The sequence below is a fragment of the Marmota monax genome, unplaced genomic scaffold (genome assembly GCF_021218885.2).
Source record: "Marmota monax isolate L192 unplaced genomic scaffold, Marmota_monax_Labrador192_F-V1.1 WCK01_AAM20220418_F8-fsc00016, whole genome shotgun sequence".
Taxonomy (NCBI): Eukaryota; Metazoa; Chordata; class Mammalia; order Rodentia; family Sciuridae; genus Marmota; species Marmota monax.
In genome coordinates this window covers 2,533,015-2,544,662 of record NW_026695209.1, presented here as the reverse complement: position 1 = coordinate 2,544,662, position 11,648 = coordinate 2,533,015, and positions in this window count along the sequence as shown.

Sequence of the window (11,648 nt, the reverse complement as noted above, 5' to 3'; positions counted from 1 at the left end):
AGTGGTGTCAAATTCATCATTGCTCTTTCATGTTGTAGATATTATTCATTTCCACTTACTTTATGTCTAAGATCAGAGCCATCCCCACTAACACTCCCAGACTACATGCCAAAAGTACAAACTCAAACCATTCCAAGATCCTGAAATGTGTGCTGCAAACATCTGGCTGATGCTGGCTCTTCTTGCCAGTTGTGCTTGTCACTCACCATTCACATAATCTCTGAGCAAGTTGAGGTGACATGTTTACTTAGAGCTTTTGTGACATGGGTGTGTGGGGAGGGGGTGTGATTTTTGCCTGAGTTCCTCACCACAATCCTGTATAAGAAAAATAAATTTTTGTACCTGAAGTAAAGGTACTGGTTATAAATCGGTTGGGCTCATTTAAAAAGAGGAAGAAATAAAAAGGAAAAAAAAAGAAATTTAAAATTGCTGTGCCTCTGTTTTTCTATGAAACACGATAGTACCTGCTTTAATTAAAATCGTGAGAATACAAGTAATTTTTTTAAAAAAGGAAATATGTGAAGAAAAATAATCACACATTAAGCAAGTTCACGCATGGCTTACAAAATTGTATCTGATTTGCTTGGCAACTGAATGTGATCATGTTTTTACCACCAGAATTCTCATTGTCATGGGTAATGTAATCCAAATATTTTAGTTCCCAGCGAGAGTCAGGAATAAATAAGACAAACTCCGCATGCTAATTCCGGCCATGGGGCCTGAATATAAGAGATTTTTGAATGAGGAAATCGGATTTGGTGTCAAGCTTAATAAAATGAAGAGATGTTTGTTGATGGGCAAAAGGAAGAGATGGGTTGAGAATATGTTGTGTTCCCTGCTGAGAGAGTAGTTTGACTTTGGACAAAATAATATTCACAGTTTCTCTTTGGATTCATTATTGCTCCTGGACTCTGTCTGATTTGAACCTCATAGGGGTCATCTGTGCCTCTGTCATCTCTAATTCTCTCCACTTCAATGAATCATACTTCACACTGCCAGGGTGACCACCCAGAAAGTCCTGTTTATGTAGGACTTGGCTTCTGCAGAAGAGTTCATCTGAAGTCCTGAATGTCTGAGTTGGGAGCCTACAATGGTCTCACGATTGTTTCTGTGCATAGAGGGAAATAGAGTCATCTATAAGGCCCAGTAATAATCTGAGAGTTAGTCTGTTGGAATTCTCATTTTATAATTGCATATATGGGACTTTGTTATAGATTACCACTTTTATTTAAAATAACGTGTACCTAAGGAAAGTTAGTCTACATAAGAACAAGAGGAAGTTGAGATTAAGAGGATTCATCTAGCAAGTTATACCTTGTTAACCTGTTGCTTTTTCTCCTTCTGTATGATTTTATGATCTTATAATTTTATCCACTAAAATATTAGAAAACCAAGATAGGCTTTCTTGATTAAATCAATTAATAATGTATTTTTTTAGACCTGGGGAAGATTAGGGAAGATTTTATAATGGGTAGAAGAGATTATTGAATACCCTTTTGATGATACACAAGAGTCATTGAAGTAAACCTACAGAGGTGATTACCTTCATCTTTTAAAAGGCTTGCTATCTCTGTAGAACTAAAAGTCAACTGACAGAAAATTGATAGAAATGGAAGCGTTGCTTGTCCATAAAAATTCAAATTGTGTCCCTTTACCCTGTGGATGTATTTATGAATTCTTTTCAGAATTGTTGCCATAAATATATGGTCCTCTGAGTTCTTTGAACTTTTTCGAGTATCTCATTGGTCTTCTCATTAATTAATGAGTTCCGTAAAATCTTTGGACACGTGTTCACTTTACAGATTTGTATGGGGGTCATGATTTCTCTCTTTTTAAAAATTCATCCTTTAGCAAGATATATACAGCAAGCTCATCAATAGCTTTCTGCAGCAGCTAGTAAGTTATTTGAACAGTTGTTTGATAGGCTTAGGATGAGGATCAAGATAAATATCAGGGAGCTAGAGATGAAAGGAGAATAACTTGACAACATCAGGCATGTTTATCAGGAGGCCACCTTCATGGGCAGAGATAATGAAGCATCTAGAATCAATATTTGGAAAATTTAGGGCCCCAAGGGAGTGGGTGGAGTAGTAGTAGACACTAATAAATTAATAAGGTTCCCAAAGTAAACTCAATTTCATAATATTGCTTTTATCAGAACCCACATATTTAAGCAGGATATTCATTTATACCAAAATAAACAACATTTTTAAAATTTATTTAAATTTGATAGTTTAAATTTATTTAAATTAAATAGTTGTATTTCTCCTGTACAATTTTTGGGATCACAGATTGCATTTTCCCAAAACACCTGAAAAATATCTGTTTCACACATTCTATGTACAATGTGATGTCTACATTCATTCTACATAAAAATGAATGGGGAAGGGGTGGGGAAGTCTATCTCCCCTCTTCCTCTTTGAATCTGGGTAAAGTGATGCTATATTACCACAAGACTAGGTCATTAATGACATTTTCTTGGGACCATTGCTGTGAAAACACAACTCCCCTGGGGTGAGGAGCCCCACACACAGTTGGAAGAGGCTTACTTGGAGGATCTCACATGAAAAGAAGAGCAAGCCACAACCTCAGAAGAGCCCGCAGCTGACAGCCACCACCAGGTTCCCAGTCATATGGGTCAACCATTTCTGAAAATGACTTCTTGGGTCCTAAGTTCAAATGTTTGTTCCAGGTGATGCCTCATGGAGCAGAGACAAAAGCTTATCTTACCAAGTCATGTGCAAATTGTGTTCTTGAACTAAACAAGCAACTGTTGCTTTAAAGAGGTATGTTTTCAAGTGGTTTGTTTGTAGCAATAGATAATCCATGTCTCCTTATATTGGGTGTTGCATTTCAAATATTTCTAATGAATTAAAACTTTTCTAATTAACAAGTGTTAGGAAATGACTATATATGGAGCGATTTAGGAAACCCATATAGCCTGTGTGCTTTTTGGGTTCATTTGGAGCTCAGTAAATGTGTTTTGCCTATAGATATATGGTCATTTCAAGAACAAATTCAGGGGAATTGTTTCCAATAACCACTGTTATTCATGAATAAATATTTAGTGGAAAATTCTGTGTGTGTTTGTGTGTGTGGGTGTGTATCCTCTGAGAGCGTATGCTACTTACTGCAATGTGTATTTTGGCTCATTTGTTTCTTACTGGCTCAGGATACAGACACTATCATTGTTTTGAGACCCTCAAGTTCTTATTTAACAGATCTTTCTCCATCTACTATCAGTTCCAGTTATACATTTTCTTTTTTTAAATCCAGTACTTCTATGCCAAACTCCGATAATTACTTATTTTCTTCAGACCTTCCATCCCCATTTCAGGCTGCCTACAAAAGAGGTCAATTTCTTAATCAAGGTAAAATATGCAGAACACAAAATATACCATTATAACCATATTAAGTGTATATTTCAGCAGCATTAAATATATTCACATTATTGTGTATAGATCTTCATCATCATCATCATCTTATATAAGTAAAATCAGATAGCAGTTAACCATTTGTGTCTCTCTATTGCACTTAGTATAATGTCTGCAAGTTTCACTTATGTTTTGCATGTATAAGAATTTCATTCTTTCTTCCCTTCTCTCTCCCTTTCCCTCCCACCTCTCATCCCTGTTAAATGTTAATCTTCTTCTCCTGCTCTTCGTCCCTACTCTGATCTTAGTTACTCTCCTTATATCAAAGAAGTCATTTGGCATTTGTTTTTTAGGGATTGGCTAGCTTCACTTAGCATAATCTGCTCTAGTGCCATCCATTTCCCTGTAAATTCTATGATTTTGTCATTTTTTAATGCAGAGTAATACTCCATTGTGTATAAATGCCACATTTTTTTTATCCATTCGTCTATTGAAGGGCATCTAGGTTGGTTCCACAGTCTTGCTATTGTGAACTGTGCTGCTATGAACATCGATGTAGCAGTGTCCCTGTAGCATGCTCTTTTTAGGTCTTTAGGGAATAGACCAAGAAGGGGAATAGCTGGGTCAAATGGTGGCTCCATTCCCAGCTTTCCAAGAAATCTCCATACTGCTTTCCAAATTGGCTGCACCAATCTGCAGTCCCACCAGCAATGTACAAGTGTACCCTTTTCCCCACATCCTCGCCAGCACTTGTTGTTGTTTGACTTCATAATGACTGCCAATCTTACTGGAGTGAGATGATATCTTAGGGTGGTTTTGATTTGCATTTCTCTGACAGCTAGAGATGTTGAACATTTTTTTCATGTACTTGTTGATTGACTGTATGTCCTCCTCTGAGAAGTGTCTGTTCAGGGTTATACAGTGGAGGGGGTAGAGAGAGAGGAGGGGAGGGGAGGGGAGAGGTGGGGAGGGGGGGAGGGTGGAGGATGGGAAAGGCAGCGGAGCACAACAGACACTAGTATGGCAATATGTAAATCAATGGATGTGTAACTGATGTGATTCTGCAATCTGTGTATGGGGTGAAGGTGGGAGTTCATAACCCACTTGAATCAAAGTGTGGAATATGATATGTCAAGAAATTTGTAATGTTTTGAACAACCCACAATAAAAAATTAAAAATATAAAAAAAAAAGAATTTCATTCTTTCTTCCTGAATAATATCACATTTGTTTATCTGTTCATTCATTAGCGGACATTCAGATTATATACATCTATTTTGAATAATGATGCTATGAACCTTGGGGTATGAATATCAGATTGACTCTGAGCTGTCAATTATTTCTGGTACATACCCAGTTGTGAAATTCCTGGTCCTTATAATAATTCTAAGGTTAAATTTTTGAGGAACCACATCATACTTGAAAAGGGGTACTTTAAAGGGGGAGCAGCCTATATTGATGAGTATATTATTTGGTGCCATAAAAATTATGTAATTTATCTTTTTTACTAAGGGTGGCATTTCATCCATATTATCTTACTGAGTCATTTAAACTAGGTCAAGCCTCCACTACCTACATTAGATTTGAAGAGCATTTAGTCACTGGTTTCCATGTCTAATTAGCTTATTTCTGATCATGCTTTGAAATTTTTCCATTAGAAAAAGAAAAAAGAAGAATAAACTGCTTAACAAAACACATCTTCTGTTTTCCACAAAGATTTGTTTGCTGCCTTCACATACCATAGTATTATCTCTAACAAACTTGTTAATTGTGTGTGTGTGTGTGTGTGTGTATGTGTGTGTCTGTACAGATATACTTAAGGATTGGCCCACATGACTGTGGAGGCTGGCAAGTCCAAAATCTTCAGGGTTGGCCATTGGGTTGAAGATACAGGCAAGAGAAGACTTTGCATTCCAAGTCCACAGGTGGTCTGCTAGCCAAACTCCCTCTTCTGCAGAGAGACAGGTCTTTTCCCATGAGCTTCAACTGATTGGATGAAGCTCATCAACATGATGGGAGGTAACATGCTTTACTGTTAGTCTACTTACTTAAATGTTAATCTCATCTAAAAATGCCTTTACAGCAGCATCTGAGGGTTTGACAAATATTTTGAAACTGTTGCCCAGTCAAGTTAACCATCACAACAATGCATTTCCTTTAAAAAAAAAAAAAGACACCTTTATACACAGCTTAAATTCTGCAACATATTTGGTTCCTCGTTTTCTAGTACTTCATTTATCTAGTTCATTAACATGGTTTCATATTACTTAAGTTATTTTCATGTACTTCCAAATATTCTTGAGCATAGATTTTTTTTTTTCAGTTTGAAGAAGAATTTTATTGAGGCTTCTAAGAAAATTGTGAAATTGAGCATAAATCCTTGAACATCAAATTCTATCGTCCTTAAACCTTGGACATATTATTTATTTAACATTCTGACAACACCATCTCTGTAAGCACTCAGAAAAGTCAGTATTCAGCAAATGCGGGTCCAGGGCTCACATTGCCTCTGGAGCCTTAACTGAATGTGGACCTCCTTCCTGGTATCAGCTATACACCTCTCCTTTTCTTTCAGGTCTCTGTGAAATCCTCAAATCTTTACTGTTGCCACCATTTTATTCCAAATCCAATATGGCTTAATTGGCCATTTTTGAAATGTTTCTCTTAGACCTCCTTAAAAGAATCCTCTGTCCTAAGCTCATCTGTATCTCTAAGACCTTGATGCAGTTTCTGCTGTACCTCTAGGAATGCCATTCTCAGCCTATCCCAGTCCCACCCGCTGGGTAGAACATAGTTCAAATTCCCTTCCCTCCACAAGGCTTTCTCAGGCTGCATGATTCACTACTGCCCAGTTTATCTGTAATCCTTAACGTTGGTAGCAAAGCGTGTGCTACACTCTGATGTTTGGCAGTCTCATCTGGGAAGTAGGCATCCCCAAAGGAAAACATAAAAGCAGAGACATTTACACTTTTATCTGTCTCCCCTTTCCCACAGAAGTAAACCAAAAGGTCGAAGTTCAGAGATAAATCAGTGAGTCTTTTTAAAAGAATGAATTGATAAAAACATATGAGGATCTTGTTCAGTGTAGGTCAATCCTGTATGTTGTCAGAAGTTACTGTGGGTTTGTTATCAATGGGTGCATGTAAGTAACTGTTTCGGACTTTGTTTATGCACGACTTTAAAAACAACAGTTTCTCATTTTGAATTACTAGCATCTTAATGATCATGCCCAAACCTAATCTTTTGTGCATTTTTTTTTCCTGCTTGAATTCAGAACTATTTCATTGGAGCACAGTGTTTACCAAACTGAAGGGTCCCACATATTCTTGGAAAATCTCCTAACAGATTTATCTATAAATGATACCTTGGGGACAATCTTTACAAACTCAGTCTGCTTTTCCTCATGCAGTGCAAATAAATGAAGCTATAAATTGAAGTACATGGAAAAACGTGAGCTAAAACATTTCTGCAGCTAACTCACATACAGCTATTTAAATCTGTGCAGAACACTAGGTTTTATTCACAGTCCTATTATTAATTTTTATAGGATTAGCCATTTCTTCCTTTAGCCATTCCTTCTTTTCTAGTTGGTTTCATATTTCTGGCCGTTACAGTGTTTTTCATGTTGTTTGGGACCAAGATAGTGATATAATACTTCGACACTGCTTTCATGTCCCCGTGTGTCAAACAATGTATAAATGTCAAGTATTTTTAGTCTCTGCATCATGGCTGTTACTGGATTCCTGATTCCCAGTGTGCACGCTGTCCCTAGGGTACAAAATATCAGTGAGTCATTTCATTTGGGAATAAAAGAGCTTTCATCCAAATGCTGTTATCATTTTCATAATTCAAATTGTGTGTTAAGAATCTCTAAGTATTTATAGCCACAACAACTGGCTTTTCAAATTTTATACGTAATCAATTTCATTGTTTAGTGTTTAATCTTAAAAATTCTACTAAAAAGTTAACAAATATTTAAGTGGTAAATCCTTATGCTTTTCAAGTTATTAAAAGCCCTATGTTTTCTAGGGGAGAATTTGTTACTACTTGATGAAAACACAGCGAGCAGTGATGGAACATTTCCCACTTAGCTCCACTAGAGGTCTCAGTTGTGTGTGTGTGTGTGTGTGTGTGTGTGTGTGTGTATTTTAATTTTTTTCCCAGAGAAAACTAACATACTGTTATCGTGATGATCTGATAGCACAATATTGCCAAAAAGTATAGTTACCATAGGAATAACAGTACTTTTCTAATCCAGTATAAGTAAAAACAAATTCTAATACTTTTCCAAATGTTTAAACTTTTGTTGTACATTTCCTGTTACAATGTCATAATAGTCTTTATACACATAGAGATGATGTTTTCTTCAGGTGGAAAAAAAAACAATCACAAAAAAAAATCATAAATGTGAAATACATTTTGGGTTATTTCTAGTAAATTGTTTTTTAAAAAACTCCCTAAATGCTTAATCTCCCTTATGACTATGACTTCATATTTTTATAAGCCTTGATTTTCCATCATTCAATGTATTAATCAAAAGTGTGTACTGCTTATTTTCTAATTTATTCTGAAATGTGAACCACTGTCAAAGTTCCCCAAGAGCATCTTCATGTAGTTGGGGATTAGTTAAGTTTAATAATTGAAAAGGATATGTATTTATTTTTACATTAGAAAAGCACTTAATCCTTTACAATGGAGTGCTGCTTGCCACTATTGCAGTACCCTCTAACATGTGGAAAATTCCACCTGTGTAAACTTTTTTTTTTTTCCTGAAGGCCAATTGAACTCAGATCAGTTTTTACTACTAAGAAACTTTCTGAAGTAGCTGAGTTGTATCCATAAATCACAATGGGGTTGGAGACTTGTTGAATCATCCAGAAAGTGAACATACTCTGCCATGTGTTCTAATTATTAATAACAAAAATGAATTTATCCAGTGTGCTTGGATTATACAATAATATCTCATTTATTTTAGAGTAATCCTTGGAAGTATCTCATAGTTTTACAAAAGATAAAACAGAAACTCAAAAAGATTAAGTAAATTGTCAGCTCCCAAAGAAACTTACCACTATAGATATAGTAACTTTGGTAGCAGAAATGGCTCTATCCCCCTGGAAAGGTCCTGTAGCTGTGGTAACCGGCCATGATTGCTTTTTGCAGGGAGCCCATATGTTTGTCAATGAGGAAAATTTTTATTGAGTCTATACTATGTGGGAACTGTAATTCGAGGAACTCAACAGAAAGGAAAATTATCAAAGAAAACACGTGGTTTTATATTTAAGAAACATAAAATCTACTTGTAGAGATAAAGAAGCAAAGGAGTCCAGAGTTGCAATGAGTACTTCTATAGGGAATGCATGTCTGCTGGACCATCTGGCAGATAAAAACAATTCAGCTCAATGCAAAAAACATTCAAATGAATCTATGCTAAATAAGGAGCATTTAAACCAAATATATGTCCTTTTAGTAAACAATTAAAATGATAGCATGATGGCGGAAATTGGAAAAAAAATCATGTTTTAAAGGAAATTGCCTTGGCTACAATGATGATGTCTGCTTTTGTGTCAATATCTGTGAAGAAGTACAATATCAGGATATGATTAATTTCAGATGGCATTAGCTTTCCATGTTATTTTCCAGTAACATGAGATAAAAATATATACATATATCTTAGACCTCAAAAACAGGATAATCCAAATTTCTTACCTTGTTGAAGAAATAACCAAGACCAAGAAAAATTAAGTGATTAGCCCAAGATCACATATTTGTAAAAGGTCCAGTACTTTAAACCTGATTACTGTCAGTGGCATGGATGGAGGAGATATTTCCTTATAAATTAATAACCGAAATATTAAGAATTAACATACATATGCAAAGTATAATAAGAAAGCATAGCAAGTTCTTTATAATGGGAAAATGTGTTGGCTGACAAAGAAACTAGTATATGTAAACTTAGATTCTTTACAAGCTAAAATTTTTAGGAGACTGTGAGCCTACTGTGAAGAGATATGTTCTTAGTGGTAGTGGTGGTGGGGTAGATGACCTCAGGCATAGATGTAAGGGACTATGTGTTCTGGGACTTGAGGTAGACATATGATAGATATCATATGTTATGCTTATCACAAGCTAATTCTAGCTTTTTCTATCACAAAAATAGTGACATGTGTGTATATCACACATTCTCTAAGTATGTTCTCTTGGCCCATGTATTTATACTTTTAAAAAATTCTGATCAAATATGTATTTTATAATATAGATTGTGGTGTTAAGTGGGAATACTGTGTGCATACAGAGAGAATAGTACAGATGGTTCCTTGAGGAAAAATACACAATAAGTTGTGGTGGAGGGAATTGGATGCAACAAATACCAGCCTGGTGTCAAGGTCTTTGTCAATAGGACAGAGTGTATACTACAGTCAGTGTCCAGCTGCCTCCACATTATTTTTTTTTCCTGGAAATGAATGAACAGTTGCCCTTAGTATCTTTAACGGTATGAGGATGAGTAGTGTCTATTATGTACCAGGTACTGGCTTAAATACTTTGCGGGCATTACAGAATTGATTCCTTATACCAACTGTATGAGGTAACTTCCCATTTTACAGGTGAAAACTTGAGGTGGGGAAAACAAAGAGGAAGGCAAGTAAATAGAAGTCGGAGGACTGAAGTCCAAGAAGTCTGATTCAGATTTTGCATGTTCAGCCAGTGTGTCAAAACCTTCAATATGACTCAATCATTTTTTAAAAATTGTTTTATTCTAATTTGTTATGTATGACAGCAGAATGCATTACAATTCATATTTATATAGAGAGCACAATTTTTCATATCTCTGGTTGTATACAAAGTATATTCTCACCATTCGTGCACTTCATACATGTGCTTTGGATAATGATGTCCATCTCATTCCACCCTCATTTCTAACCCCCTGCCCCATTCCTTTCCCTCCCACCCCTTTGCCCTATCTAGACTTCATGACTCAATCATTTTTAACAGATGAACCTAAAACCACACTCCAAGGCTCTCTGGCTCTTGTCATCTGGGGTGTCCGCACTTCTTTACTAATTATGTTTGCTGTGGCTTAAGTATTTCTAGAATGGATCCATTCAAACTGCCTTCAGAGCCTGAAGATCATTCTTTGAATATATTCTGAGGTGGCAAAAAATCTCTTTGAAATTTATTTTGGGCACAACCAAAGTCCTTTGTAGCCAAATGACTAAAATGGGTCTCAAAACAGGGTGATGCCATTTTTGGTCAAAAAATAAATAAAATATTTTGAGAGACAATGGGACAGAGTTCTGTCTGAATTGGCTCTGAGAGACAGTTCCTAGGAAAGTCTTTGAAACAATGGTTACTCTGGGTTCATGGCTTGCAGTCCCAAATTATTAGACTTGGGATTGAGTATGATCAAAGACATTTGGATTTTATCATGTCTTTCTTCAAAGGTCACATTGCTTGCCTCTATAACTTGTATTTTTTTTAAAAAAATTTATAATATAAATATAAATGTATTCCATATTTATATAAAGAAAGAATATAGATTATATTTGTATATATATATATATATATATATATATATATATATTGTATATATATTTGTATATATATATATATATATATATATATCCAATCTAAATATATATACCACAGATCAGAGACTAAAATCAAATTATAACAGAGCTTGAAAAATTTTAGGATGGCCGCTGAATGCTATACAGCCAGGGAAGCAAGCAGCCTGGCTCAGTACAAGAAGCTGGAAGTTTAGAAACCAGAGAATCAATAATGCAGATCCCAATCTAAAGTCAAAGGCTCAAGACCCTCCAGAGGGCCACTGGTTCAAGTCTCAGATGCCAAAGGCCAGGGAACTTGAAGCGCAACATCCAAGAGCAGAAACAGAAAATTTGCTCATTCCAGAGGGAAGAGCCAGAGAGAGTTGGCTGATTTACATGTCAGTCTTAGACACACCCAGAAGTAACAGATCCACCGGTTCTGAGGGATGGATTCCCAATTCAAAAGAGTTGACACGCAAAATTAACCATCCCAGTAACGTTTAAGAAAACTAAGTTGACTCATGTGAATGAACTGGGAAGAAGCTAGCAAGGCAGAAAGCCACTTTCTAGGTCTTTATTTTCTGTTTCATGCCAGGAGAGTTCCAGGTTTCCTGCTCCCTGCTCTCTACAGCCCATCTGGTGGCAGTATCTGCACATGTCACCAGCCATTATGAGGATCTGGGCAAAATGGATCACGTTTGCACCTGTTGTTCCTTCCCCAGTATCTGGGA